The sequence below is a fragment of the Neophocaena asiaeorientalis genome, unplaced genomic scaffold (assembly GCF_003031525.2).
Source record: "Neophocaena asiaeorientalis asiaeorientalis breed wild unplaced genomic scaffold, Neophocaena_asiaeorientalis_V1.1 scaffold58, whole genome shotgun sequence".
Lineage (NCBI taxonomy): Eukaryota > Metazoa > Chordata > Mammalia > Artiodactyla > Phocoenidae > Neophocaena > Neophocaena asiaeorientalis.
This window is the reverse complement of record NW_020172644.1, coordinates 514,228-539,472: the sequence shown is the minus strand read 5'-3', so window position 1 is coordinate 539,472 and position 25,245 is coordinate 514,228. Positions and strand designations below refer to the sequence as shown.

Below are 25,245 nucleotides of genomic sequence, written 5' to 3'. Positions count from 1 at the left end.
AACTGAAAATTTGAGTTGTGCTTAGTTTAATGTGCATTAAAAATATAATTAGCTTTTAAAATGTATGATTTCATGGATATTATTGCCCAGAAAGATGTTAAGTAAAAAGAAAGTGAGCCACTTTACTATTGATTTTAAGGAAATGATTAAATAACTACTATTACAGATAATATGCAGATATGGTCAAGATTGTGAAAGTGGCATGTAAATGGCTAAAATTTTGGAAATACTGCTGTAATGTGTTTGAGAAGTGGATATTTTCCGAACCAGTGCAATATCTTTGAACTTCGCTGGTCCTTGGTGACAGAGCTCAACTGATAATACAATCTGTTGAAATTCCTAATTATAGACGTACAAAATATAGATAGATAGAGAAATGCTTTATCAAACTTTTATCAGACCTGCGGTCCTCATGAATTGTCATAAAATCGAAGAGATGTAGCTAATATTTTTTGAAATAAGAATCATAGAGAGGGTGAATTATCCCAGAGTAAGCATTGTAGCTCCATTTTGCTGGTTTCATTGAGATACCATTATCTCTGAAGTGGGGTTCAGGTTGGGGCTGAAGGGTGGGAGTTGGGGAGAGCATCATCTAGGTCCAGGGCCATTAACATAACATGGTATGTGCCAGTGACCATTAAAATGGTCATATTGGCAGTTTCTTTTTGGGAATTCATTCTAGGGAGGAAATAATTCTACGTTAAATCCCGTGGAGACCACCAGCTCCTATGCTAGCAGACCAGCAAGTAACTGATCTTCAGTTACTTGCTGCTGAATTTTGAGTGGTGGAAATAGCATTACAGAATCGTAGAGTTGGAAAGGACTTTAGAGACCTTAGCAACACGCCTAATTTTATTTAAAAAATTTTTGTCTTTTCTTAACATTAAAAAAAATGATTTTGTATTGGAGTATAGTTGATTTACAATATTTTGTTAGTTTCAGGTGTACAGCAAAGTGATTTAGTTATACATACACTTATATCTATTCTTTTTCAGATTCTTTTCTCATATAGGATATTACAGAGTATTGAGTAGGTCCCTGTTGATTAACTATTTTATATATAGTAGTGTATATATGTTAATCCCAACCTCCTAATTTATCCCTCCCCCCACCTTTCCCCTTTGGTAAATCATAAGTTTGTTTTCTAAGTCTGTGAGTCTGTTTCTGTTTTATAAATAAGTTCATTTGTATAATATTTTAGATTCCACGTGTAAGTGATATCATACAATATTTATCTTTCTCTGTCTGATTTACTTCACTTAGTATGATAATCTCTAAACCCCCCCTAATTTTAGAGGTGAGTAAATTGAGGTCTAGCAGGGAAAGGTGATTTGCCTAAATTCATACAATTGGTTTGTGACAGAGCCAGAATTAGAACCCAGGTATCCTAATGCGTGATGAATAGAAAGAGCCTGGGAGCAAGAGACTTACTGTGTGGTTGGGATCCAACATGAAGTGAACAGATCACAGAGTTCAGGGAATTCATGAACAGGCAGTATCTAAAAGTCTAAGAAGCCATGAAAGCAGGTCTCTCTCCTACTCACCATAAATGACAATCTGTTCACCAATGCTGAATAAAGATAGTTAATAATAAGTATCCATTATTCATTAATGCATATTTATTGAGCATATTCTGTACAGTAGTCCCCCTTTATCTATGATTTTGCTTTCCATGGTTTTAGTTACTCTCCATCCGGAAATATTAAATGAAAATTTTCAGAAGTAAACAATTCCTAAATTTTAAATTGCCCACCCTTCTGAGTAGCGTGATGAAATCTCGCGCTGTCTGGCTGGGGCGTGAAGAGCGTGGATCTTCTGTTTGTGGAGTGTGGCCGCCCATTAGTCACCTAGCGGCCATCTTGGTTATCAGTCCGACGGTGGCGGTATGTGATAGGCAGGCGCTGCGTTCAAGTCACCATGATTTTACTGAACCGTGGCCCTAAAAAGCCAGAGTAGTGGGCTTCCCTGGTGGCGCAGTGGTTGAAAGTCCGCCTGCCGATGCAGGGGACACGGGTTCGTGCCCCGGTCCAGGAGGATCCCATATGCCGCGGAGCGGCTGGGCCCGTGAGCCATGGCCGCTGAGCCTGTGCTCCGCAACGGGAGAGGCCACAACAGTGAAAGGCCCGCGTAACGCAAAAAAGAAAAAAAAAAAAGCCAGAGTAGTGATACTGGTAATTCGGATATGCCAAAGAGAAGCTCTAAAGTGCTTTCTCTAAGTGAAAAGGTGAAGTTCTCAAATTAATAAGGAAAGGAAAAAAAGTCGTACGCTGAATTTGCTAAGATCTAAGGTAAGGACGAATCTTCTGTTCGTGAAATTGTAAAGAAAGAAAGTGAAATTTGTGCTAGTTTTGCTGTCACACCTCAGACTGCAACAATTTTGGCCCTAGTGCATGATTAGTGTGTAGTTAAAAGAAAAAGGCATAAAATTTGTACGGTAAGATATTTTGAGAAAGAGACAGAGGGAGACCACATTCACAACTTCTTTTACAGTATATTATTACAGTTGTTCTATTTTATTATTAGTTATTGTTAATCTTTTACTGTGCCTAATTTATAAGTTAAACTTTGTCATAGATAATGTATGTAGGGTATATATAAGGTTCGGTACTGTCAACGAAAATTCACTTACCAAGTTAAGAAAACGTTAGCGTCGAAGAAAGGGGGAAAAAAATTGACTTTTGCGGTTGAGCAGGCATTCCCACCTTTGAGGAGGTCTGGTTAATGTATAATGCAGATGAACACGGCACACTAAAGGGGGAGGGAGGAGGCCCAAACGGACAGAGAGAGAATTTTATGCTTAAATTTTCTTGTCCTACTTTAAAATACAAATTTTATTTCATCAGTACTATTCACGGTTTCAGGCATCCACTGGGGTGTCTTAGAACTGATCCCCTGTGGATAAGGGGGGACTACCTGTATGTCAGTCTTATTGCTACAAGGCTTATATACATTATCTTACTTAATATGCACTACAGTTTTGTGAGTCAGGTACTATTATTTGTCGTATTTGTTTAATAAATGGTAATAATTATTATTTCCACCTCTTGGCTGTGCTGTTAGGGTGACTCCATTACTCTACCTCATGCAGTACACTTCCTCCACCTCTAATTGCAACCATTTGCTAGAACTCTGCCAGTGTCTCTTCACATCCCTTGCAAGTGAGATGACATACCTGCCAGACCAGACTTTCCCCAGTACCTGCAGCTGTGTTTGTCCTTCAGGTGCCTTCCTGACTTGAACAGATAACTCCAAAGGAGGTTCTGGCCTTACTCCAGGCTCCTGCATCCTGCTATTAAGTGCACTATGCCTGCCCTATACACGATAGGAGAGATCTTTTCTTAGGAAAACTTTGATAAAGGTTAACACTCACTGATGAGGGTTGGGATTAGTCATCTGTGAGAGGTGGGATGTAGGGGGCAGGCAGAGTGGTAAGGATGTCTAGTTGCAAAGTAAGGCTGAAAGAAAAACAGAAGATAACACATGCAGTAAACATCCCTAAGTTAACCATAGGACATAGTAAAAGGAAGTGCCACCAAAATATGTACAGTGTCACCATGTTTTGTTAAATCACTTCTGAATATATGTAGGCATCGTAATTGAGAGGCAAAAATCAGACTGCTTAATTATAGTCAAAGAATACTCAAATTTTGAAAACTTACACTTTTTAAAACTTCATTATGAGTATTATAACCATGCACAGAAACAATGATATCAAAATATTTATAGCGCTTATTTATTAGTGAGACCATAGGTAATTCTTATTTTCTTTTTTACCCTACTTTTTCTCCAGATTTTCTACAATAACACTTTTTGCACTCATAATAATAAACTGTTTCAAAAATCTAAATTCTTGGGCTTCCCTGGTGGCGCAGTGGTTGAGAGTCCGCCTGCCGATGCAGGGGACACAGGTTCGTGCCGCGGAGCGGCTGGGCCCGTGAGCCATGGCCGCTGAGCCTGCGCGTCCGGAACCTGTGCTCCGCAACGGGAGAGGCCACAGCAGTGAGAGGCCCGCGTACCACAAAAAAGAAAAAAAAAATCTAAATTCTGAAATAATATATCAGAGATTACTGTGGCACAACCTTCAAGACTTTTATAATTTAAATACTTCTTGATCAAGGCTACTGGGAAGCATCTAGTAGGCTGGTAATACCTCTCACCTGCAAGCTAGTAGCCACTGTGTGTGAAAAAGGAAGTCAGAGTGGAAAAGAAAAGCATTACTTATTATGCAACAGATTTCAGAAGTTCCACAGCATCTCAACACCGTAATTCCCCCAAGTCACGGTTGTCAAAGGAAAAGCTTTTTAGACTGAAAGCTGCACACTTACAAAGTGAAAGGCTGAGTGAACATGAGGGAACCAAGGAGTTCCCCTGGCCAAATTTTCCCGAAAATATGTATCCCTTCCAGTCACCCCATCTGCTCCCACTCAGCGTCTTCTGAATGCACAGCTCTTCTAAGAGCTGGTCTTTCATTTCACTCTTCTGGAAGGGTGTAGGCATAAGCTGAGGCAGATCAGGAGTTCAATGTGGACATCTTGAAAGTGTGATGCTTATTGCATATCCAAGTGCACATATCAAACAGTTGAAAATATGTTTCTGAAAAGTTCAAGAGAAAAGTTTGAACTGGAGATAGAAATCAGATGACTTTTAACTAATATGTGGTATTTAAAACCATGAACTGAATGAAATCACCAAGGAGTGGATCTAGATGGAGAAAGGAGGAGGGCCAGAGACTGAGCCTTTGCACATTCCAATATGATGGGGTCTAGGAGAGGAGAGGGAACCAACTGAAAAGTCTGAGAAGGAGTGATCAGTGAGATAGTAGGAAAACCAAGAGAGTGTGGTATCCCGGAGGGCAGTAGAGGAGGAAGGGACTGTGTACATGCTGTTGGTAGGTCAACTAAGATGAGGAGTGAGAACTGACCATTGGATTTAGGTATGTGGAGTTTATCAGTGACTTTGACCAGGGCAGCTTCAGTGGAGTGATGGAACAATAGTCTGATTGGAGTACATTTAAAAGAGAATGGGAAAAGACAGGTTGAAAGCTCAAGTAGGAACAATTCTTTCAAGGAATTTTTGCTGCAAAGAGCAATAGCTACTGACGAAAGTGAAGTCAGGAGACTTTTCTCCTAAGGTGAAAGGAATAATGGCTTGTTTGTAAATTGATAAGAATGAGCCAGTGGAGAGTAAAAACTTGGTGATGTAAGAGGCAGAGAGAGAAGAGCAAAAACGTGCATCAATGTGCTTGAGTAGAGAGAAGGGTAGAATTATTGTGTGAATGGAATGATTGGTTTTACATAAGAGAATGGATTATGGTTTTCTCTGGGTACATGTCCAGTAGTGGGATTGCTGGGTCGTATGGTAGTTCTATTTTTAGTTTTTTAAGGAACCTCCATACTTTTCTCCATAGCGGCTGTGTCAATTTACATTCCCACCAACAGTGCAAGACGGTTCCCTTTTCTCCACACCCTCTCCAGCATTTGTTGTTTGTAGATTTTCTGATGATGGCCATTCTAACCGGTGTGAGGTGATACCTCATTGTAGTTTTGATTTGCATTTCTCTAATAATTAGTGATGTTGAGCAGCTTTTTTTCATGTGCCTCTTGGCCTTCTGTATATCTTCTTTGGAGAAATGTCTATTTAGGTCTTCTGCCCATTTTTGGATTGGGTTGTTTGTTTTTTTAATATTGAGCTGCCTGAGCTGTTTATATATTTTGGAGATTAATCCTTTGTCTGTTGATTCATTTGCAAATATTTTCTCCCAATCTGAGAGTTGTCTTTTCATCTTGTTTATAGTTTCCTTTGCTGTGCAAAAGCTTTTAAGTTTCATTAGGTCCCTTTTTTTTTTTTTCCATTACTCTAGGAGGTGGGTCAAAAAAGATCTTGCTGTGATTTATGTCAGAGTGTTCTTCCTATGTTTTCCTCTAAGAGTTTTATAGTGTCCAGTCTTACATTTAGGTCTTTAATTAATTTTGAGTTTATTTTTGTGTATGATATTAGGGAGTGTTCTAATTTCATTCTTTTACATGTAGCTGTCCACTTTTCCCAGCACTACTTATTGAAGAGACTGTCTTTTCTCCACTGTATATCCTTGCCTCCTTTGTCATAGTTTAGTTGACCATAGATGTGTGGCTTTATCTCTGGGCTTTCTATCCTGTTCCATTGATCTATATTTCTGTTTTTGTGCCAGTACCATATTGTCTTGATTCCTGTAGCTTTGTAGTATAGTCTGAAGTCAGGGAGTCTGATTCCTTCAGCTCCCTCAAGATTGCTTTGGCTATTCGGGGTCTTTTGTATCTCCATACAGATTTTAAGATTTTTTTGTTCTAGTTCTGTAAAAAATGCCATTGGTAATTTAATAGGGATTGCATTGAATCTGTAGATGGCTTTGTATAGTATAGTCATTTTCACAATATTGATTCTTCCCTAATGTTCATTGCAGCACTATTTACAATAGCCGGGTCATGGAAGCAACCTAAATGCCCATCAACAGGCAAATGGATAAGGAAGATGTGGTACATATATACAGTGGAATATTACTTAGCCATAAAAAGGAATGAAATTGGGTCATTTGTAGAGACGTGGATGGACCTAGAGACTGTCATATAGAGTGAAGTAAGTCAGAAAGAGAAAAACAAGTATCATATATTAATGCATATATGTGGAATCTAGAAAAATGGTACAGATGAACCAGTTTGCAAGGCAGAAATAGAGACACAGATGTAGAGAACAAGCATATGGACACCAAGGGGGGAAAGTGGCTGCAGGGGTGGTGGTGGGATGAACCGTGATATATGAACTGACATATATACACTAATATGTATAAAATAGATAACTAATAAGAACCTGCTGTATAAAAAATAAATAAAATAAAGTTTAAAAAATAAAACAGATAACCAACAATGACCTACTTTTTAAAAAAATTAATTAATTAAAAAGAGTTGTTACAGTGTACACTCTCACAAAGTACTATAGGCAAGTGATTTTAGCCGTTTCATCCAGTGTGCTTTGTAATTTTGCAATTATCTGTTTTTATTAGTTTCACATTTCTCAGATTTATCTGTCTCCATGTGAATCAGATGGTCCAAACATGTTAATGAGACCAACACTATCCATTTAATTGCTTCAGGAGGTAAGAGTTTTTTAATCACTAGTTAAGTAAACAAATCAAAGGGAATGTCCTACTGATAGTAAATCAAGACCATCTTTTCCATACACAAGAGACAACATATTAAAGTTAATATTTTTACTGACATAAACAGTTCCTTGATTTTTATCTCAAGCATTTAAAAATCTATTTTGTACTCTATGACATCTCAATAAACATTTGTTGATTTTCTTTTAAACACACACACAAAGAAAAAAAAGAGAATGGGTGATTCATCTCTGACAGCAGATGGGAAGGCAGGGTGTGGGGTGCAGCTGCTGTTAGATTGGTAGAGGGGGGTGGGAGTCTGTGGAAATCCTCTTCTGATTGCTGAGAATGAGGGTAGAGGAGGGAGAGAAAGTGTTAAATAGGCAACTAAGAGATTGGAAGGTGAATGGACCCAAGAAGTGCAGTGTGATTGCAGCATTAGTTGCTGAAGTTCTGTTTTGCTGAAAGCCTGTTTTCGGTTTTAAGGTTCATTGGATTCACTGGCAAAATAACCACTCGTTTCACAAAAATAGCTTTAATCAATTCTTTAATGAAAGGTGATTCAACTTAATTTCAATATACAATCATTAGAAGGAAAGAAACAAGAATATTAGGGAAATGTAACAGGGTATACATCACCGAATTGGGCTGACACCTACTTCCGGTTCCAAATAGCAGCTGCGAAGTCTCAAGTGACAGCAGTCTGGAGCCCCAATTGGGAAAGGTCCCAGGCCGTGCATCCACCCCACGGGTGGGACTTCAGATTGGAGTTCTGGGGACTTCCGTTTATAATTCCAGGCCGCAAATTGATATCATCAGTTTGCGTGCAAAAATGCAGCTCTGGATTCACTTTTTAAAATGCTGTTGATTTCACCATGTGAGTCACAAGATTTTCCAGACCCTGGGGGACTGGCCAGGTCCCCAGGGCTCAAGAAATTCCAAGACCCACTCCCTTATCATAAGCGCCACTTGACTTGCTAGCAGCAGTTGTTAGGTGTGCAAGCAGGGGCGGCGCAGTCCGGGCAGGGTCACAGGTCTGTCAGAGGCCTGCTTCTGCCTCTGAAGCCTGAATATTAGTTTTCCCAACAGAGTCAGAAATTTAAAGTGAGAACAGGTGGCACAGTTATGTTTTCTTCCCATCATTGCTCAGCTGTGTAAAAGTTGGATTTAACTAAAGTTGTTATTTTGACATGCAAATATTAAAAACAAGGGAGTCAAAGGTGTATATGGATGGTGATTATCATGATTGACCATGGAAATTAAGCTGGTTAAAAAGAACAGACAGGACCTCAAAGGGGGTGAGGGTCTATGGAAAGGTGATAGGATCAGTGGATTAGAAGTCCCAGTGGAATGTTAGGATTGTTGGATTTGGGAGACTCAAAAGGGACAAGATGTGTGGTAGTGGACAGAGAGTGGAATACATGAATTTGAAAGTATGGAAGAATAAATTTGTTCATAACAAAGTGTAGGCTGTATGACCTTGGGAACAAATACCTAAAGTTGGGTTAAGGACAAGATCTTTGAAGAAACGATTTCAAGGAACTGAGAACCCCTCATCACTATATAGTTGAATTCTCCAAGAGTAGGTGTGGTTTGGAGAGAATAGTAAGGATCCAGGAATTAAATGCCCTGGGAGTTGGCAGTTGACAGCAACAATGAGGGACAGTGGGTGATGACATGAAATTCAAAGCTGTGGGGAGGAGGGCTGTGCAGCTTAAACAAGGAAGGAAAAAGCAAGGTCCAAAGTGGCAATAAAGCACAGGAGGCTGCTTATCCAGAACTGGTGGTTCAGGGGCGCTAGGTACCTAAGCTGCCCCTTGAGAGATTTTTCAAGGTGACTGAAAAATGTAAAGCATTATGAAATGTAATATATTGCCTTTTTTTTTTTTTTTTTCCGGCTGCTCTGCTCAGCAGGCATGTGGGATCTTAGTTCCCCAACCAGGGATCGAACCCTTGCCCCCTTCAGTGGAAGTGCAGAGTCTTAACCACTAGACCACCAGGGAAGTCCTGTATTGCCATTGTTAACATATAAAAAAGTAGTGATTATTACTGCAAACTCTTTTAAAAAAAATTTTGTATAAATAACCAGGGGAATTCCCTCTCTCTGGCAAGCCCCAAAAGTAATAAATAGATTTTTTGTTAAGTCGGTGAATGGGAGTTAAGAACTTCAAGATATCCAGTAGGGTTTTTTCTGCAAAGGCTTGCTATTTCCTGCATAACAAAATTATCAGATAGTACCACCCCTGATAGTTTAGACCTGCAATAGTGAGATTTCTCTCCTTTACGGTTGAACTGCTTCAAAAGTCTAAGGAGAGATTTGAGACCTCCTCCTCTGTTTAAGGGGCTCGGGTAAGGGGGAGGCCAAAAGAGATTTGTCCCCCATCAAGCACTCTGGACAGGATCTGGTCTTCCTTGATGTGATATTCCTCCTCCTTGTGTATCTAAAGTGAGGAAGAGCGATGACCAGATGTAACTTCCCCACTCTCGCTGGGGACACAGGAACGTGAGTTTCCTTTGTTCTCTTACCGGGATGTTTCAGATAGCAAGCATGCAACAATGCCTATGACATAATGCAGGAAATAAAGAGTAGAGATTATTTCCTACTGTGTTTATACTTTTATTATAAGAGAGGCCTCTGAGTTTAACTTTTTTTTTCTTAACTAGGAAGTTCTAAATCAGAAGTGGATTGAAATCTAATAAACACGGATTTTGGGTAAGTTTTCATATAAAACTTTTGAATTAAATTCTTTTTTCCTAATGATATAGCTATATGTAGTCATTGTAGAAAATATGAAAAGAAGAGGAAAATAATCAAAAAATATTACTTAGAGGCAAAAACTCAATATTTTGGTGTATTTCCTTCTGATTATTTTTAAATTATTTTCTTAAATTGTGGTAAAATGCACATAAAGTTTACTTTTGTAACTATTTTTACGTGTACACATTTAGTGGTATTAACTTACATTCACGTTGTTGTGCTACCATCACTCCCATCCATCCACAGAATTCTTTGCATCTTGCCAAACTGAAACGCTGTACCACTAAACAAACACTTTTCATTCTCCCCTCTACCCGCCCCCTGGCAACCGCCATTCTACTTTCTGTCTCTGAATTTGACAACTCTAGGGACCTCATGTGAGTAGAATCATGCAATATTTGTCCTTTCGTTACTGGCTTATTTCACTTAGTACAATGTCCTCAAGGTTCATCCATGTTTTAGCAGTTGTCAGAATTTCCCTTTTAAGGCTGAATAACATTCCATTGTACGTATATACCACATTTTGCTTATCCATTTATCTGTTAATGGACACGTAGGTTGCTTCCATCTTTTTTTGGCTATTGTGAATAGTGCAGATACCTCTTCAAGCCCCTGCTTTCAATTATTTTGAGTATGTACTCGGAAGTGGAATAGCTGGATCATATGATTATTCTATTTTTAATTGTTTGAGGAACCACCATACTGTTTTCCATAGCAGCTACACCATTTTATATTCCCACCAACAGCGTGCTAGGGTTCCAACTTCTCCACAGCATGGCCAAAACTTTTTCTGTTCCTTATTTTTTTTTCATAGTAGCCATCCTAGTGGGTGTAAGGTGGTATCTCATTGTGATTTTAATTGTCATTTCCTTAATGGTTAGTAATGTTGAGATCTGGCTATTGTGAATAGTGCAGATACCTCTTCAAGCCCCTGCTTTCAATTATTTTGAGTATGTACTCGGAAGTGGAATAGCTGGATCATATGATTATTCTATTTTTAATTGTTTGAGGAACCACCATACTGTTTTCCATAGCAGCTACACCATTTTATATTCCCACCAACAGCGTGCTAGGGTTCCAACTTCTCCACAGCATGGCCAAAACTTTTTCTGTTCCTTATTTTTTTTTCATAGTAGCCATCCTAGTGGGTGTAAGGTGGTATCTCATTGTGATTTTAATTGTCATTTCCTTAATGGTTAGTAATGTTGAGCTCCTTTTCATATGCTTATTGGCCATTTGTATATATTCTTTGGAGAAACGTTCAAGTCCTTTGACTGTTTTTTAGTTGGGATTTTTGTGTTTTTGTTGTTTGGTGGTAGGAATTCTTTATATATTCTGGATATTAACTCCTTATCAGCTATATGATTTGCAAATATTTTCCCCATTCCATGGGTTTCCTTTTTACTCTCTTCATTATGTCCTTTGATGCACACAAGTTTTTAAATTTTGATGTAGTCCAATTTATCTAAAAGTGGGATACCTCCAACTTTATTCTTCTTTTTAAAGATTGTTTTGATTATTTAGGGTCCCTTGAGATTTTATATGAATTTTAGGGTGGATTTTTGCTGTCTCTGGAAAAAACATCATTGGTCCTCAGTGACTTTTTAAAATATAATTGCTATCATACTGTATGAACTATTTTATATTCTGCTTTTTCTTAACATTGTATAATATAGTTATCCCATTAAAAAATAAACATTAGTTCTTTTTATTGAAACACTTCATGAACATACTATACAGTGACTACATAAAGGAGAATATAAAATGGAAGTATAACTGAAAGATTAGAAAACATTTATGCCTCAAATTATGTGACATCTGTATACTTTTCAATACTATAATCATAAAAGTGAGAAAAATTTGATTTGAGACATGTCAGAGTATTAGGATGCAATATTTATACTGTGAGTAGGAAGGAATGACAACCAATTGTATTAGTTTAAAAGACTGTTAAAATATATACTTATATTACTTTTGACCAAATACAACTCGAATTCATTTATTTACTCAGCAAACATTACTGAGTCTCTGTAGTTTTTGAAGCCCTGGAGACCTAGATATACATTAGATATGGTCTTCACCCTCAGGGAAAGGCAATAAATACTAAAATTTCATGGAAGTCTAGTATGTGTCATGAGCCATGTGAGATCTTAGTTCCCTGCCTAGGGATGGAACCCGCGCCCCCTGCAGTGGAAGCATGGAGCCTTAACCACTGGACTGCCAGGGAATTCCCTCACTTTCTTTTTTAATCTTTGCATTAAACCTATGGGGAAGCAGTGTTAGCTCCATTTAGAGATGAGGAAAATAATGTTCATGTCATAAAAGCTGACCAAAACAATAAAATAATTTGGAAATTGCCTGACGGTCCAGTGGTTAGAACTCTGCACTTTCACTGCTGAGGGCCTGGGTTCGATCCCTGGTCAGGGGATAAGATCGCCCACAAGCTGCACGGTGCGGCCAAAAAAAATAAAATAATTTAACAACAAGGTCCTACTATATAGCACAGGGAACTAACTATATTCAATATCCTGTGATAAACCATAACGAAAAGAATATTAAAAAAAGAATGTCCATATGTGTATAACTAAGTCACTTTGCTGTACAGCAGAGATTGTTACAACATTGTAAATCAACTGTACTACTTCAATAAAAAAAAATTAAACATTAAAAAAAAAGCTGAGCTACCTGTTGAAGGTGACACAGAGAATGAGTGGCAGAACTAGAATACAAGCTCAGGGCTGTCTGTGTCCACAGCTCATGCCCTTTTCACTCTCCCAGGTTGCTTTTCAGCGATTATGACCTAGCACAGGAGACAGGAGTATATACAGCTAACTGTAACATGAACAAAAAACTGTGATAGCAATTAATTCTGCTAGATAAGAGTCAAGAAAGGCTTTAGGAGGATGGCATTATAATCTAAGGCTCGAAAATGAGGATTTCATTAAAGGTGGGGAGAGTAGCATTCATTCATTCATTCACTTATCTGTTCGTAAACCTGCACTGAGCTTCTCCTGTGTGTTAGTTACACAGCTAGCTCCAGTTGTGTGCTGGAGATTCAAAAGAGAACCAGTGAGACACTGGCCACTCTCAGGAGTCACAGTCTCTGGGAAGACAGTTAAGTAACTGATGTATGACAGAGCCTCCGACCAAGCTCTGCCACAGAGTCAAAAACAAAGTGCTGGGGGATGCTATTCCAGGATACTAAGGGCAGGTGCTCAGTGGCAGAAACTATGCTGCACTGTATGTAGTGCTGAGCATGGCAGGTTGGACTCTCCATGCCAAGATCAGAGGCTTGGACTTCATCCTATAGGCAACAACAAGCCAACAGACATTTTTAAGTAGAAAAGTGACACAGTTCTGTTGTTAAGAAGCTATCTGGCAGTCCATGAAGAGTAGAATGTGGAAATGGGGGAAGAGACGGGTAGCAGGAAAACCAGTATAGAGGCTAACAGTCTGAACTGGAGAGGACCCAGTACAGGCAGCAACAGGAGAGACAGAGAGCGTGGAGACCACGTTTATGAGAAGGTGGCAGACCTCCTCGACTGTAGGATGTGTAGTGAGAATAAGGTAGGAGTCAAGAGAATAGTGTGAACAGAGGATTCAGGTGATATGTATGTTCAGAACCACTGCATTATTTGAAAGTGAAGGACCTATGGAGCATTTCATAAATAGATAATACTCTTTTGAATTATCAGTATTTCTTTCATATATTTAGTCATTCTAAAATACTCTAATAGCTTAATAGATTTTTTTCTCTCAAGCAATTTAAACATGCCCTGCAGTGCTTTTTACACTGTTAATTTGGTTAGCAAACTCTTTCTCCGTAGTACAAGTGTAATTTTTATTGTTGTTATATTAAAACATCATAGAGATAAAACAATGGATTAATTTTTTTTCTATAATGAAATTCAAAAAGATTAATGGATTTTTACTGAAATGGAGTTAAAAGAAGATTATTGGTGAGGTAAATATGTCACATTATAATGTTTCAAAATGTTTTCCATTTTCTCACATCATTACTCAGTCTTGTAATTTATTAGTATCTTTTTTATTCTGTGGAGTGCAATATTTGTTTTCATTAAGTAAAAATATACATTTAGTTATCTCATGTGCCTGTGTTGTTATGTGCCACCAGAAGAGGGCGGCAGTGAGGCGTTAGAAAGAATAAATTTACAGGCTCTTCAATTGCTGAAAGACAGTTAAGATCATGACGTGAATGACTAAAACATTTGTTCCGGCAGACAACCTAATTAACTGACTCATTTTCTGAGCCAGAGACTATGACATAAACATTGTCACAGAATTTTCAGAAAATCTGATGATGATCTTATAAAGCAATACGGTAATAAATTTGTGGAAATTTCTGTTAAGATTGATGAGGATCGACACTAAGAGATACTCTGAAAATTTTACATCCGTTTGCAAGGAGGAGATTGGAGGGTGAATTAAAAGTAAGCATGTTGTTTCTTGTCATTTCAACAGTGTAGGCAGAGAATGTAATAGTTTATAGAGACAATAAAAGGCATTATCTTCTTTGAACATTATAGATATTCCTGAAATAAAAAGAAACACTTCAAACTTATCAAACATGCAGTAAGCAATGCATATGACAAATTGACTAAGAGAGGTTGCCCAGACTTATCCGATATCTTCTTTTATAAATATTTAACAACCACAAATTTTTTTATTGAAGTATAGTTGATTTACAATGTGTAAATGTTGTGTTCTGATGTGCAGCAAAGTGATTCAGTTATATATATATATACCTTCTTTTTTTAATATATTATTTTCTATTATGGTTTATCACAGGATACTGAATATAGTTCCCTGTGCTATACAGTAGGACCTTGTTTTCTTTTTTTTTGATTGTTCATCTTTTATTATTATATATATAGCTTAGTAGTGGAAGAAATGATTGTGGTCAGTACATGTATGAAAATTATGAAGGTCATGGTTTAGATAGTAGGACCTTGTTTTCTATCCATTCTATACATAATAGGTTGCATCTGCTAACCCCCAAACTCCCACTCCATCCCTCCCCCTTGGCAACCACACGTCAACAACAAATATTTCTGAATACCTCTTATGTGCTAGGAATTATTCCAGGTGCTGAATATTCCAGGATATAGAACAGAACAAAACAGGCACATTCCCTGCCCAGTTGGAATGTATATTATAGTGGGGAGGATAGACTTTACACAAAGCCTTACAATTAATTCATTAGTTACAGTTGAGAGAAAAAATGGAAACCAGTCTACCACAGGGCCCTAAATAAATTAGTTTGGGCTCAACCCCCAAATTGGAAATTCAGTGAAGTTTTAAAAAGGATTCAAGAACAACTTGTCTGAAGTTCTTAATACCCATTTATATTATTTATGTCTTTCACAATACATAAAATGGATCAGGTAAAATTTACAGAGTTGTGAAAATAACATTGTAAAAGAGTATTTGGGTAGTTGATATGCAGCAATAGAACACTTTGCCCATTTGAAGTGTTGTAAAATGCCCCTTGCCTCCTTAGACTTCTGTTTTGTTTCTTTGACCTCCATTGTATGCACTTCCCTCTGTTGGCTCAGCTCTCTAAGCCAGAGCTGAGACAGTTCCCCAGCTGACTCTGATGAGATCCATTAAGGTGAACCATAGCTGGGTTCTCAAAGATGCTTATCGATTCTTTTATTCATCCTTAATTGATTATCTTTCCAGTTCTCCACAGCACCTGTTTCAATCCAGGATCTCTCTTTTCAAGCTGAACTCACTCCTGCCAGATTTCCTTCTATTTGACTTAGGTTACCGGGTTATCCATGATGAACTCTCAGATTTTCTCTATATCATTAGCCATTCATTTCTCCTTCCATTCTGCCTCAGAAAAACAATGTTCTACCTTGTGTCCAAGCCTACTCCTTCTATCTTCTTAAACCAACATCTTTTTACCTATTTTGTGATTTTTCTCATTATTCATAGTCCCTTTCTTTCATCTTTTTTTAAAAAAAATTTTGCCTTCTGACATCTTCTCCTTAGCCTATGCACATGTTCAAATCTAATGATTCTTATGAAATATTTATTTCCCTTGAGACTATATTCTTTTTCCTTCCCTTAACAGCAGTGCTTCTCAGAATAGTTCTGTTAAACTTCCTTGTTTAACACTCATGCATCAACTCTTCTGGTCTGTCCTCTTCGGAAACATCTATTTACAAGATCAATGAGAACATTCCAGGCACCCAATCTAGTTGCCTCTTCCTAGTTGTTATCCTGGGGCTTCCTGTAGAACTTGTTGCACAGTATCATGTCTCTACACTCTCCTGGTTCTCACATTTCCAGCTGCTGCTTCTGTAGGCCACTGTTTCACTCTTTGACTCCTGGATAGAGGCATTCTCTAGAAGTCCATGTCTTCTTCATATCCAACCTTTGCCTCCTTTAATCTCATGTAATGGCTTCAATTATTGCCCCTGTGTGGATGATTCCCAGATTGATCTCCTGTTCTAATCTCTCTCCTCAGTTTAACTAACATTTCCCACCTCTTGTAGAGAGCGCCATTTCTCTACAAGGTTTCATGGGCACTTCAAGCAGAAATGGCCTGAACTCATCATCTCTCAGTGGTGTCCAGGCACCCTGGACTACCTGCTGGTTCCTGTTATGATCTGCAAGATCCTTCTGCATCTTTGCTCTTGCTGTGTCCCCATCTCATGCCATCTGTCTGCAATGCATCTCTTCACACCATTTCCCTCGTTTCCTATACCCTGCCTCTCGCCCACTTTTCCCACTTGTTGGTGTCTCCGTCCTTCAGTGTTTGGCTCATGTTTGGACTTCTGAATAAACAATAACTGAACTAAATCTCCTCTCCCCCATCCTTTACCCATTCTTTGCTTAGAATTCAACTATATCTGATCACACTCGGTCTTGTATTTGAGATACACATTTGTGTTTGCTGTCTCTGTTAAACCCTGAGTCCTAAAAGTACTGGGACTATGTCTCATTCATCCTTACATCCCCTGCAGGCCCTGGCACATAGCAGAAACCATGGAAATTTTGCTTAGTTTGCATTGTTGGAAGAAAAGTACCACAGATCTTAATTTTTAAGAATTGTTACTTTTGAAGAGCATGGAATTTGTAATATGCAGGCTACAAATTTGGGAGAATGTAGAAAGTATAAAAACAAATTTATAATGAATAAAGTTGACATTTTTACCTTTGTCCTATTTTAGACAGACTTTTAGGGAATTTTACTCTGCAAGAGGCTTGTTTAAGGGTGGTGAAATTCTTGGAAATTAAGATTGTTTCAGGGTCTGGGATTTTATTTTACTCTCCTTAGAGTTAATAAGTTAGCCTGCTACTGTTCCATGGATGCTGGCAGAAGACATGAGACTCAGGTCAAAGGCAAAGGACTTTACTGCTCAGAGCACAGCAGGCAGCATGAGCATCGTGTTGCCATCAGTTCTTCATGTCCTCCTAGTCCAACGGAGTGACACTGAGCGATCCAGGTAGACGTTAGTGGGTTTCTGCTGCAGCCAAGGAACATTGAGCTTGGGGGATCCACTGCTTTTATAGCAAGGCTACTCTTTGGCCCAGAGTAAGACATTACCTATCCCTCAAAGTTGAGGCAAATACGAACCTGATAGATAGCCCAGGCAAGGAGAGATTGGTCTGGCATTCTTAACATCCAGCAAAAACTTGCAGACATGCCCACAGCCCAGGGTGGACTGCCCCTCCCCAAATCGTGTGGTGAGAATAAGGATTGTGGTGATCCTGGCACATCAGAGGGGCTTAATACATACTTGTTGAATCAAATTAACTAATTAATGAGAAGAAGGGGAACCACTAAGGAACTGAAAAAAGGCAGAGAGTCCCCTGGTTAGGATGACCATCCCCTGAGAAAACAGTTCTAGATTTCAGATCTGATTAGGAGAAAAAAATAAGAGGGCTAATGAGAATAAGCTATTGTAGGCCGCCTGGTTTCATAACAAATAAAATTTCTAGACACCTTACCTCATGGCAAGTGAGTCTATGACTCATATACAAAATAACTGCTACGTCCAAACAACCTAAGGCAATGTCTGTAGCTTGCTAAGTTAGTATTACAGTAACTATAGTTCTTTACATCTGCAGCCTTTTGCTATATACTGAATTTCATTGCAAGTTTTAAAGAACTTTAGACACTATACTCATTTGGGAACTTTTACCAGACATGATTTTTACTTTCTCAAAATGGTAAGTTGAACTACAAATCAAAGTAGAGTCTGCTAGTAAATCTGATCAGAATTAAACACTTCCTTAGAAATTTGCAGTTGAACAAATGACATATCTTACCCTCTCAAGATTCTCTTGAAAGAAGGGAGTTAACCTGAAATATCTCGTCAGTGTATAGAAGTGAGGTACCTGAGACATTCAAGTTGGCAGTCCAGACTTCGGAGGGGAGAGGGGAGTTTATTTTTACATTGATAATTATAATTCCTATTTCCAGAGACCACATTAGCCCTAATGCCTGAAAAACTTAGGCAACCATCACAAAAATTTTGTTATTGCATATTTCACCTTTTAGCCACTCCATTCCCCATTTTTTGGGAGGCTTTCCAGTCTTCGTAAGCTATTGCTGCAGTGCCACTGTTCTCTATCTGCTGCTCTTAAAATTGGAGATTGACTGCCTCCAGGGTTTACAAATGTTTCTTCTTACCTTAGATAATTTGAACTTCTAAGCAGCCACAAGATTTTTTCAGACTTTTCAAGGAAGGCCTTGTTTTTAAGATCTGTAATTCCCCTGCTCTCTCCTCTCCACTCGCAAGGAAAGTCACCTAGGTTCCCCTTATGCAGGGTTAGAGGGCTTTTGAGTAACCCGTTCTTCATTCAGAGCCTTCCACTCAGACTCAAGCTTGTGTCCCCACATAGGCCATATGTCTGGGAACCATTCCATACCTCATGGTGAGTTTTCAGCCCTTCTGAGGTGCTTTCCTTTTCTTTTATCAAGTTATGGAAACTTTCATCATTCTTGTATCTTTTTTTTTTTTTTTTTTTTTTTGCGGTACGCGGGCCTCTCACTGTCGTGGCCTCTCCCGTTGCGGAGCACAGGCTCTGAACGCGCAGGCTCAGCGGCCGTGGCCCCCGGCCCCAGCCACTCTGTGGCATGTGGGATCCTCCCGGACCAGGGCACGAACCCGTGTCCCCTGCATCGGCAGGCGGACTCTCAACCACTGCGGCACCAGGGAAGCCCCATTCTTTTACCTTTGAAAATCTTTGCAGTAGAGATGAGATGATCATCATTTCCTTCACCGGTCATATTCTCCTTACCAACATCCCGTTTCCACACAGTTTGCTCTCTTCTTCCCTGACTGCTGAGACTGTCCCATGCAACTCCCCCTCCCTCCCTACCAGAGTCATTGTTGCTATACCTGATTGGACCAGGGGTGGATAGCTGATACCAGAGGTAACAAGCTGTGTGTTGTGCTAAGATTTTGTCTTTGAACTGAGGATGCTGAGACTGAGTCAGTTTCTGTTGAGGGCTTGAATCAGGAGGGCATGTAAAACCAGGGTAAGTGGATCAGATACGGATGGTCTACAGAGAGGAATAAAGCCGACCTTGTCTGTTCTGTTCACCTCTGCACTCTTTACCACCTAGCACGGTGCCTGACATAGTAGGCTTTCATTAAGTCTTGGTGGAATGAATGAAGCAGACTGTGGAGTGAGAGAGAGAGATTATTTTTGCCTCCAACAAATTTCCATGTCCTGATTGTAATCCCTCATGAAGACTATCTTCATTTTCTGTCCTTACGTCCATGAGATATCCCTGTGTCCACCCAATAATTTCCCCTTTATGTTAAAGCTAGTTTGGGTATGTTCTGTTCCTTGCAGCTAAATTAAACTGAAGAATCTCCTAATTCAATCTTTAAAGTCTTCTTGTCCCCAGGGAACTATGGTTTCTCACGCAAACTAGTTATTTCGGTAGCCTATCCAAAAATTACTGGATTCCAGAAGTGGGCAGGCCTCCACTTTGCCCAAGTGAACCTCACCTTTGGGGACAGAAAAGAATAGAAACTCAAATTCAACTAAAAATAAAGAAAATACCTCCCCAAATAAATCTTGATCTTCTAAAAAGGCAAACTCTGAAGAAAAATATGACAGAAACTGCAAATTGAGGATCCTTTAGGAGAGAGGGTTGGACCTTAGGCATTGTTGATTGAACACGACTTTAAATTTAAAGTCAGTGGAGAGGGTCAGATTTGATCAGGACACACTTGCCAACCTAAGCTCCAGGAAGAGGGAGAAGAAGAGTGGGTCACAGCTTTACCCCGGACTTCTGGAATGCTTCTGGAATACTACTGGACTAGCTCGATGCAAGAGACTGCTTCGCAGTTTCTGGTTGTACTCTTCGCTGTTGTACAGCACGTTGAGGAAAAAGGTTATTCTTTCCTGCTCCCTGCCTGGGAGGACACATATTTATATGTTTACCTCAAAGGCAGGGGAGTAGTTGAAAAATACATAGGCAGTCATCGTAGGCTTGAAACACAGAAAAATGGAATCCTTGGGGGCAGTATGGTGGGTTTTTCAAGAGCATAGATTTGAAGTGAGACAGATCTCCAACTCACTAACTAGCTCTATGTCCTTGGCTAAGCTGCTTAATCTCTTAGAACCTCAGATTTCTCATCTACAAAATGAGAATAAAAGTACTTCATAAATGTGCTGTAAGTATTAAATTAGATAATGTTTATAAGTTCTTAGGCCAATGGTACCAAGCTAAGGGCTCAGTAAATGGTAGGGATGATTAGGATTATTAGTGCTTTGTAATACAAGCATTAATGAATGTGTGTTATTTTTATGTTAACCAGAAGGAAGGTTGTATTTTTTTAAGTTAAGAAACATGACACTAAAACATGTATTTCATAGCTCCTCTTCACTGTTACCTTTTTAACGTAAATCCCTGCGTGTAGACAGATGTAAAAGAAGAGTCCAGGAAATATCTAACAAGACAGTAGTTATGCAGTAAATAGCCATCAGTTGTGGTTTTCAATCAACAGCAGTATAAACTCCCCCAAAAGGAGGCACATGTGAATCCTCCCATGCAATCTTCTCAAAAGCAATTGTAAATTGTATGACCTGCAGATGGCGAACTTGGATCGGGTGAGTATTAAGCAATGACTACCTAGAAAAGAAAGCAGTGGTTTTTGTTTTGTTGAATGGAGGGCTAAGTAAAGTGGATACATTAATAAAGGCTGTACAAGCCAAAAGCATCCTTTGCCGACACACTGGGTTCCTTCTTCCAAGGGGACCATTAATCTGTCTGTCAAAGTGAGTCCACCCTCAATCATATGTGCTGTGAGAGACAAGTCTGCATTTGCTTCTGGTAGAAATGTTTTGTTGAGTATTCATGCTGGTTGCTAGTCACTGATACAAAGAAAAGGAGTATCAAGTAGGGAACATCAATAGATTTCTTCTAAGTCTCTTGAGGGGTACAGAAATGTTACCTTCTCAGAATATCCATACGTAACACTATTTAATTATCTGAACCCGTTGTATATGTCCAAAGAGTCCACATGTTTTGATGTGTATAAGTAATTATATCCTCCCTTGCTTGATTACGCCACTGTTGAGTATTTGTTCTGTACCCTCCCCAAGGCAATCCTTTAGGGACCAATTGCCATCCTTTAGTGACATCATTTCACTGGCTGAAGGAAATTTCTAGAGTACCACACTGGGCATTCAGGACTCCTAAGGGAGCTCTGTAGTACTTTGTATAATCTATGTGCCCTACCTTCTGGAGAAACATATTTTTTTTCCTCAAAATTCTACTTTGGAGTACAGGTTTTACTATCCCAGATCACAACTACATGAGTTTGTGGGAAAATTAGTGTGACTTTCCCAAACTGCCTGTTCCTGCAGTGGCCTGAGATGTTTTGTTGGTTCTTTCAGTTGTGAAAAAGCTCGGCAACTCATCCAACATGACTTTTTGCTGCATTATAAAGCAGGTCACTGTCCCCAAAGAGCCTCTCAGCTTGTGGGTCAGGTGAAGGGACATCTCTAGGCCTCTATAGTGCCTCTGCCTTGTCACTTATCATGAGGCTGTAATTATTGTCTACATATCAGCCTCCCCACAACTAAGTACTTCTAGAGCCCAGAAACAGTACCATGTTCATCTCTTTATCCTTAAATATTTTGTGTCTGGCACGTAGTAGGTACTTACAAGAATGTTGAATGAATTAAAGAATAAATACATGTGCTTGGGTAGAACAAGCAGCCAGGAAGGAGGAAAGGTCAATTTAGGGGAAAAAAAGAGGAAGATAGTCCACCTACCCATGAGGGATTGTACCTATATTAGACAAGTATTGTTCCTAAAGAATAGAAAAAGAGGAAAGAGCAGTGGATTGTGTGCAGCGTAATCCTTTTATTTTCACTAACCACACGCTCAAGAGGCTGACGCATACACCAACATCCTGGTTGACGATTGCCAGTGGAGAGCACATCTCTCCAGAGATTGCATTGTGTCCCAATTCCATGTATTTCACATCTTCATTCGTTTCACAATGCAGACTACTAACCACTATACGGTCACGGCATCTTCATTCATTTCAAAAGGAAGAAAGTCCCCAGCTCTCAGGATGAGGCAATTCTGGTTTTCAGGTAACTTCTAAAAGCTTCTAAAACGTTGTAGTTAGTCTAAGCCATGGTAAATAGAGAAGTTATCAGAAAATTCAGAAATTATAAGATCTTATTTAAGCGTGGATTTGGGTCTAAAGGCACCCACTGGTGTAAGACAGAACCTAGAGGATGGAACTGAGGAACAGTCAGAAACAGACTCTGAAAGACAGTCCAAATAAGAGAAGCCACACATCACATAAGTGTTGCCTATGGAATTGACAATGGGCATCTGACATGAGATAATAGGGATGGTCGAGGATATGAGGACCGTGCGCAATGAAGAGGAGTGGCACTGTTGCACCTGCACATGGTAAGCACCCAACAAATCCTGGTTGAGTGAACAGGTCATTCTGTGGCTCAGCTGCTGCTAAGGGAAGTCATGAACTGCTTTGCTAAAGGCAGGGTTTATCTATAAATAGGAACCAAAGTGACACGCACCGTTAAAAGTGGGTATAAACTAGTGCAGGAAAAGTTAAAGTGAAAAGCACTGATCAGAAACCATTTAGAAGAAAGGAAGGAAGCAGTGTCTGGAAACCTGAAGTGAATGAATCATTACAATGGAGTTTATAGGAATCTCTGAGCTTCTAGACAACCAGTTTAAAAGAGAAACGTGCTAGATTGTACTGTTCTCATGAGTCAGTAAAGTGTGTAAATTCATCTGGAAATGCAGACTCATTCTTAGAACTTAATTCTAGAAAGAATTTATTGTGTAGACAGTTAAATAAGAAAAAGAAGAGGACATTTGATAAGTTTTGTGAAAGCTACATATATATTATTCACGGACTAAACTATAAAGATCATCACCACCGACACAGCCTAGGTAAAATGATAGGTGAAAAGAGATGGGGAAAAAACAAATAGATTACTGTATGAACATATACACTACCATGAAAGCAAGAAAATGTAAATATTGACCACAGCTCCCCTTTTTGCAACTATTATGAGGCTAGATTTATAGCTTCCTTAATGCACTCTGAGTAAGGGGAGGAAGCGTAGTATGAGAGGTTCTACTCCCACTTCTTCCCTATGATCCCTGGATCCATGTGATCTGTCCTTGGGTGAAACACACCATATATTGGTTACTGATTTGGAGCATACACCATTTTCTCTATGCCAGTACCCCAACTTCACAAGATGTCCTCCAGCTGGCTCTGTGAGTCTTTGTAACAGACTACTGCACTTCTCTACAAGGCCAGCTCCTCCTGGGTTATGGTAAAACCAATGAATCCTGTGGGAATCCTATAGCACTCTTGGCCAGAAGTAATATTATATGGATTACTGTGGGCTGAATAAGCTTTCAGTAAGTTCACAGAAAGTTTTGCTCATAGAAGCATAACAGGGAAGTAAAATCTATATGCATAACATATTCGAGTGAGAAAAATTGCTACCAAGTCCACAGTGAAAGAGGTTCAGTATAATCAGTCAGCAGGAGGCTAGCCACGCCACCCTGTTCCCCACACTTGGAGCTGTATGGAGGGCTCAGCATGGGTTTCTGCTGCTGGCATTTTAAGCGTTCAGTTGAGGTGGTTGCTGGATCTGCCTTGGTAACAAGTTCTCGTGGTTGAGCCCATCGATAACCTCCATCTCTGTCACCACGGCCACTTTGATTTTGAACCTACTGAGGAATAGTCGTGTTTCTGGGGAGAAAGGATAGCTGACATTTGCAGTACTGAGCTTCCTGCCCATCTGATTATTGAGTCTCCCCTGTGGTGAGAGCCCTTTGCTGAGCATTCACGTGAGGCGCAATATTCTCACAGCGTGAACCTATTTTGAGAGGTGTATACGTGTACCTCTACCCTAAACCTCCTTGTCATCCAATCTTGTTCCTTCCGACTTGCTCATCATTGAGACAAACCTTTAGGCTCTATGTATAAATCTTCACTATGATGACCTTTCTTTCTAGGTAAAATATACAATTAGATGTACTTCTCAAAGTTCTGCTTATTGTGAAGATTTATCTTCCTACTTGTCCTTCATGGCCAACAGTGTGGAAAACTCTTAATGCTGCATCAATTTATTTATGGCCATTGCCAGTGTATTATGCATAATCATTAATAAATCAGTCTTGAACTGTTTCGTCCCTGTCCATAAGGTAGTCCCTTATATGTGTGGGTCCAGGAAGAGGTGGCATTACAGCAAGATTAGGGGCCACGAGAGTTGGAGCCATTTGCTCATGAAAGTTTCTTGTGCTTCTAGAACGTGGTTGAGGGTGACCTTGTATGTGGCATTTCATCTTGATGATGGAGAGCTGCTCTGCACATCCAAATTTAACAATAGGTCCGTCAAACAGCATCTAATTTGGGAGAGACAGCACAGGTATCATTATCAGTTCATTTCCCATGACCAGATATTCAGTCTTTACAAGAACCCAACAGAAAAAAACAGAAGTTTCTTGAGGACATTAGTTATTTGTCAGAGAGGTATGGCTTTGCTGTCAGTTCTAGGGGCTGTACTATTATTGTGTTATTTGGAAATTCCATGGGCTCAATGATCTGCTACAGAATGTTGTACACATTAGATTTCCTGGGTCACAAGAGCTAAGTGGCAAGAGTGGCTTTTTCTTTAAACTGAACTGGCTGAAGAATATTCATTTGCGTTGAGTCTTCCTTAAATATAGAAGCCTCATGGCTTATTCAATAAGTAGGAAGGAGCAACACCAATGTAATATTATTTTGCCTCTCTTATACTAGAATCCCACCAAATGTGTGTGCCTCTTTCTTTGTGGAACTGGATA

At 39.4% G+C, this 25,245-nt stretch overlaps 1 protein-coding gene across 5 annotated transcripts in view; it reads left to right on the top strand.

Annotated features, from left to right (window-relative positions):
- The window catches only part of ALPK1 (alpha kinase 1), a 122,789-nt gene that overhangs the window by 14,119 nt on the left and 83,425 nt on the right, over positions 1 to 25,245 (top strand). For all 5 annotated transcript variants that reach the window (XR_003002481.1, XM_024739472.1, XM_024739471.1 and 2 more), the window contains exon 2: positions 9,797 to 9,845. The gene's annotated coding sequence lies outside the window, so the exon portion shown is untranslated. The remainder of the gene's footprint in view (positions 1 to 9,796; positions 9,846 to 25,245) is intronic.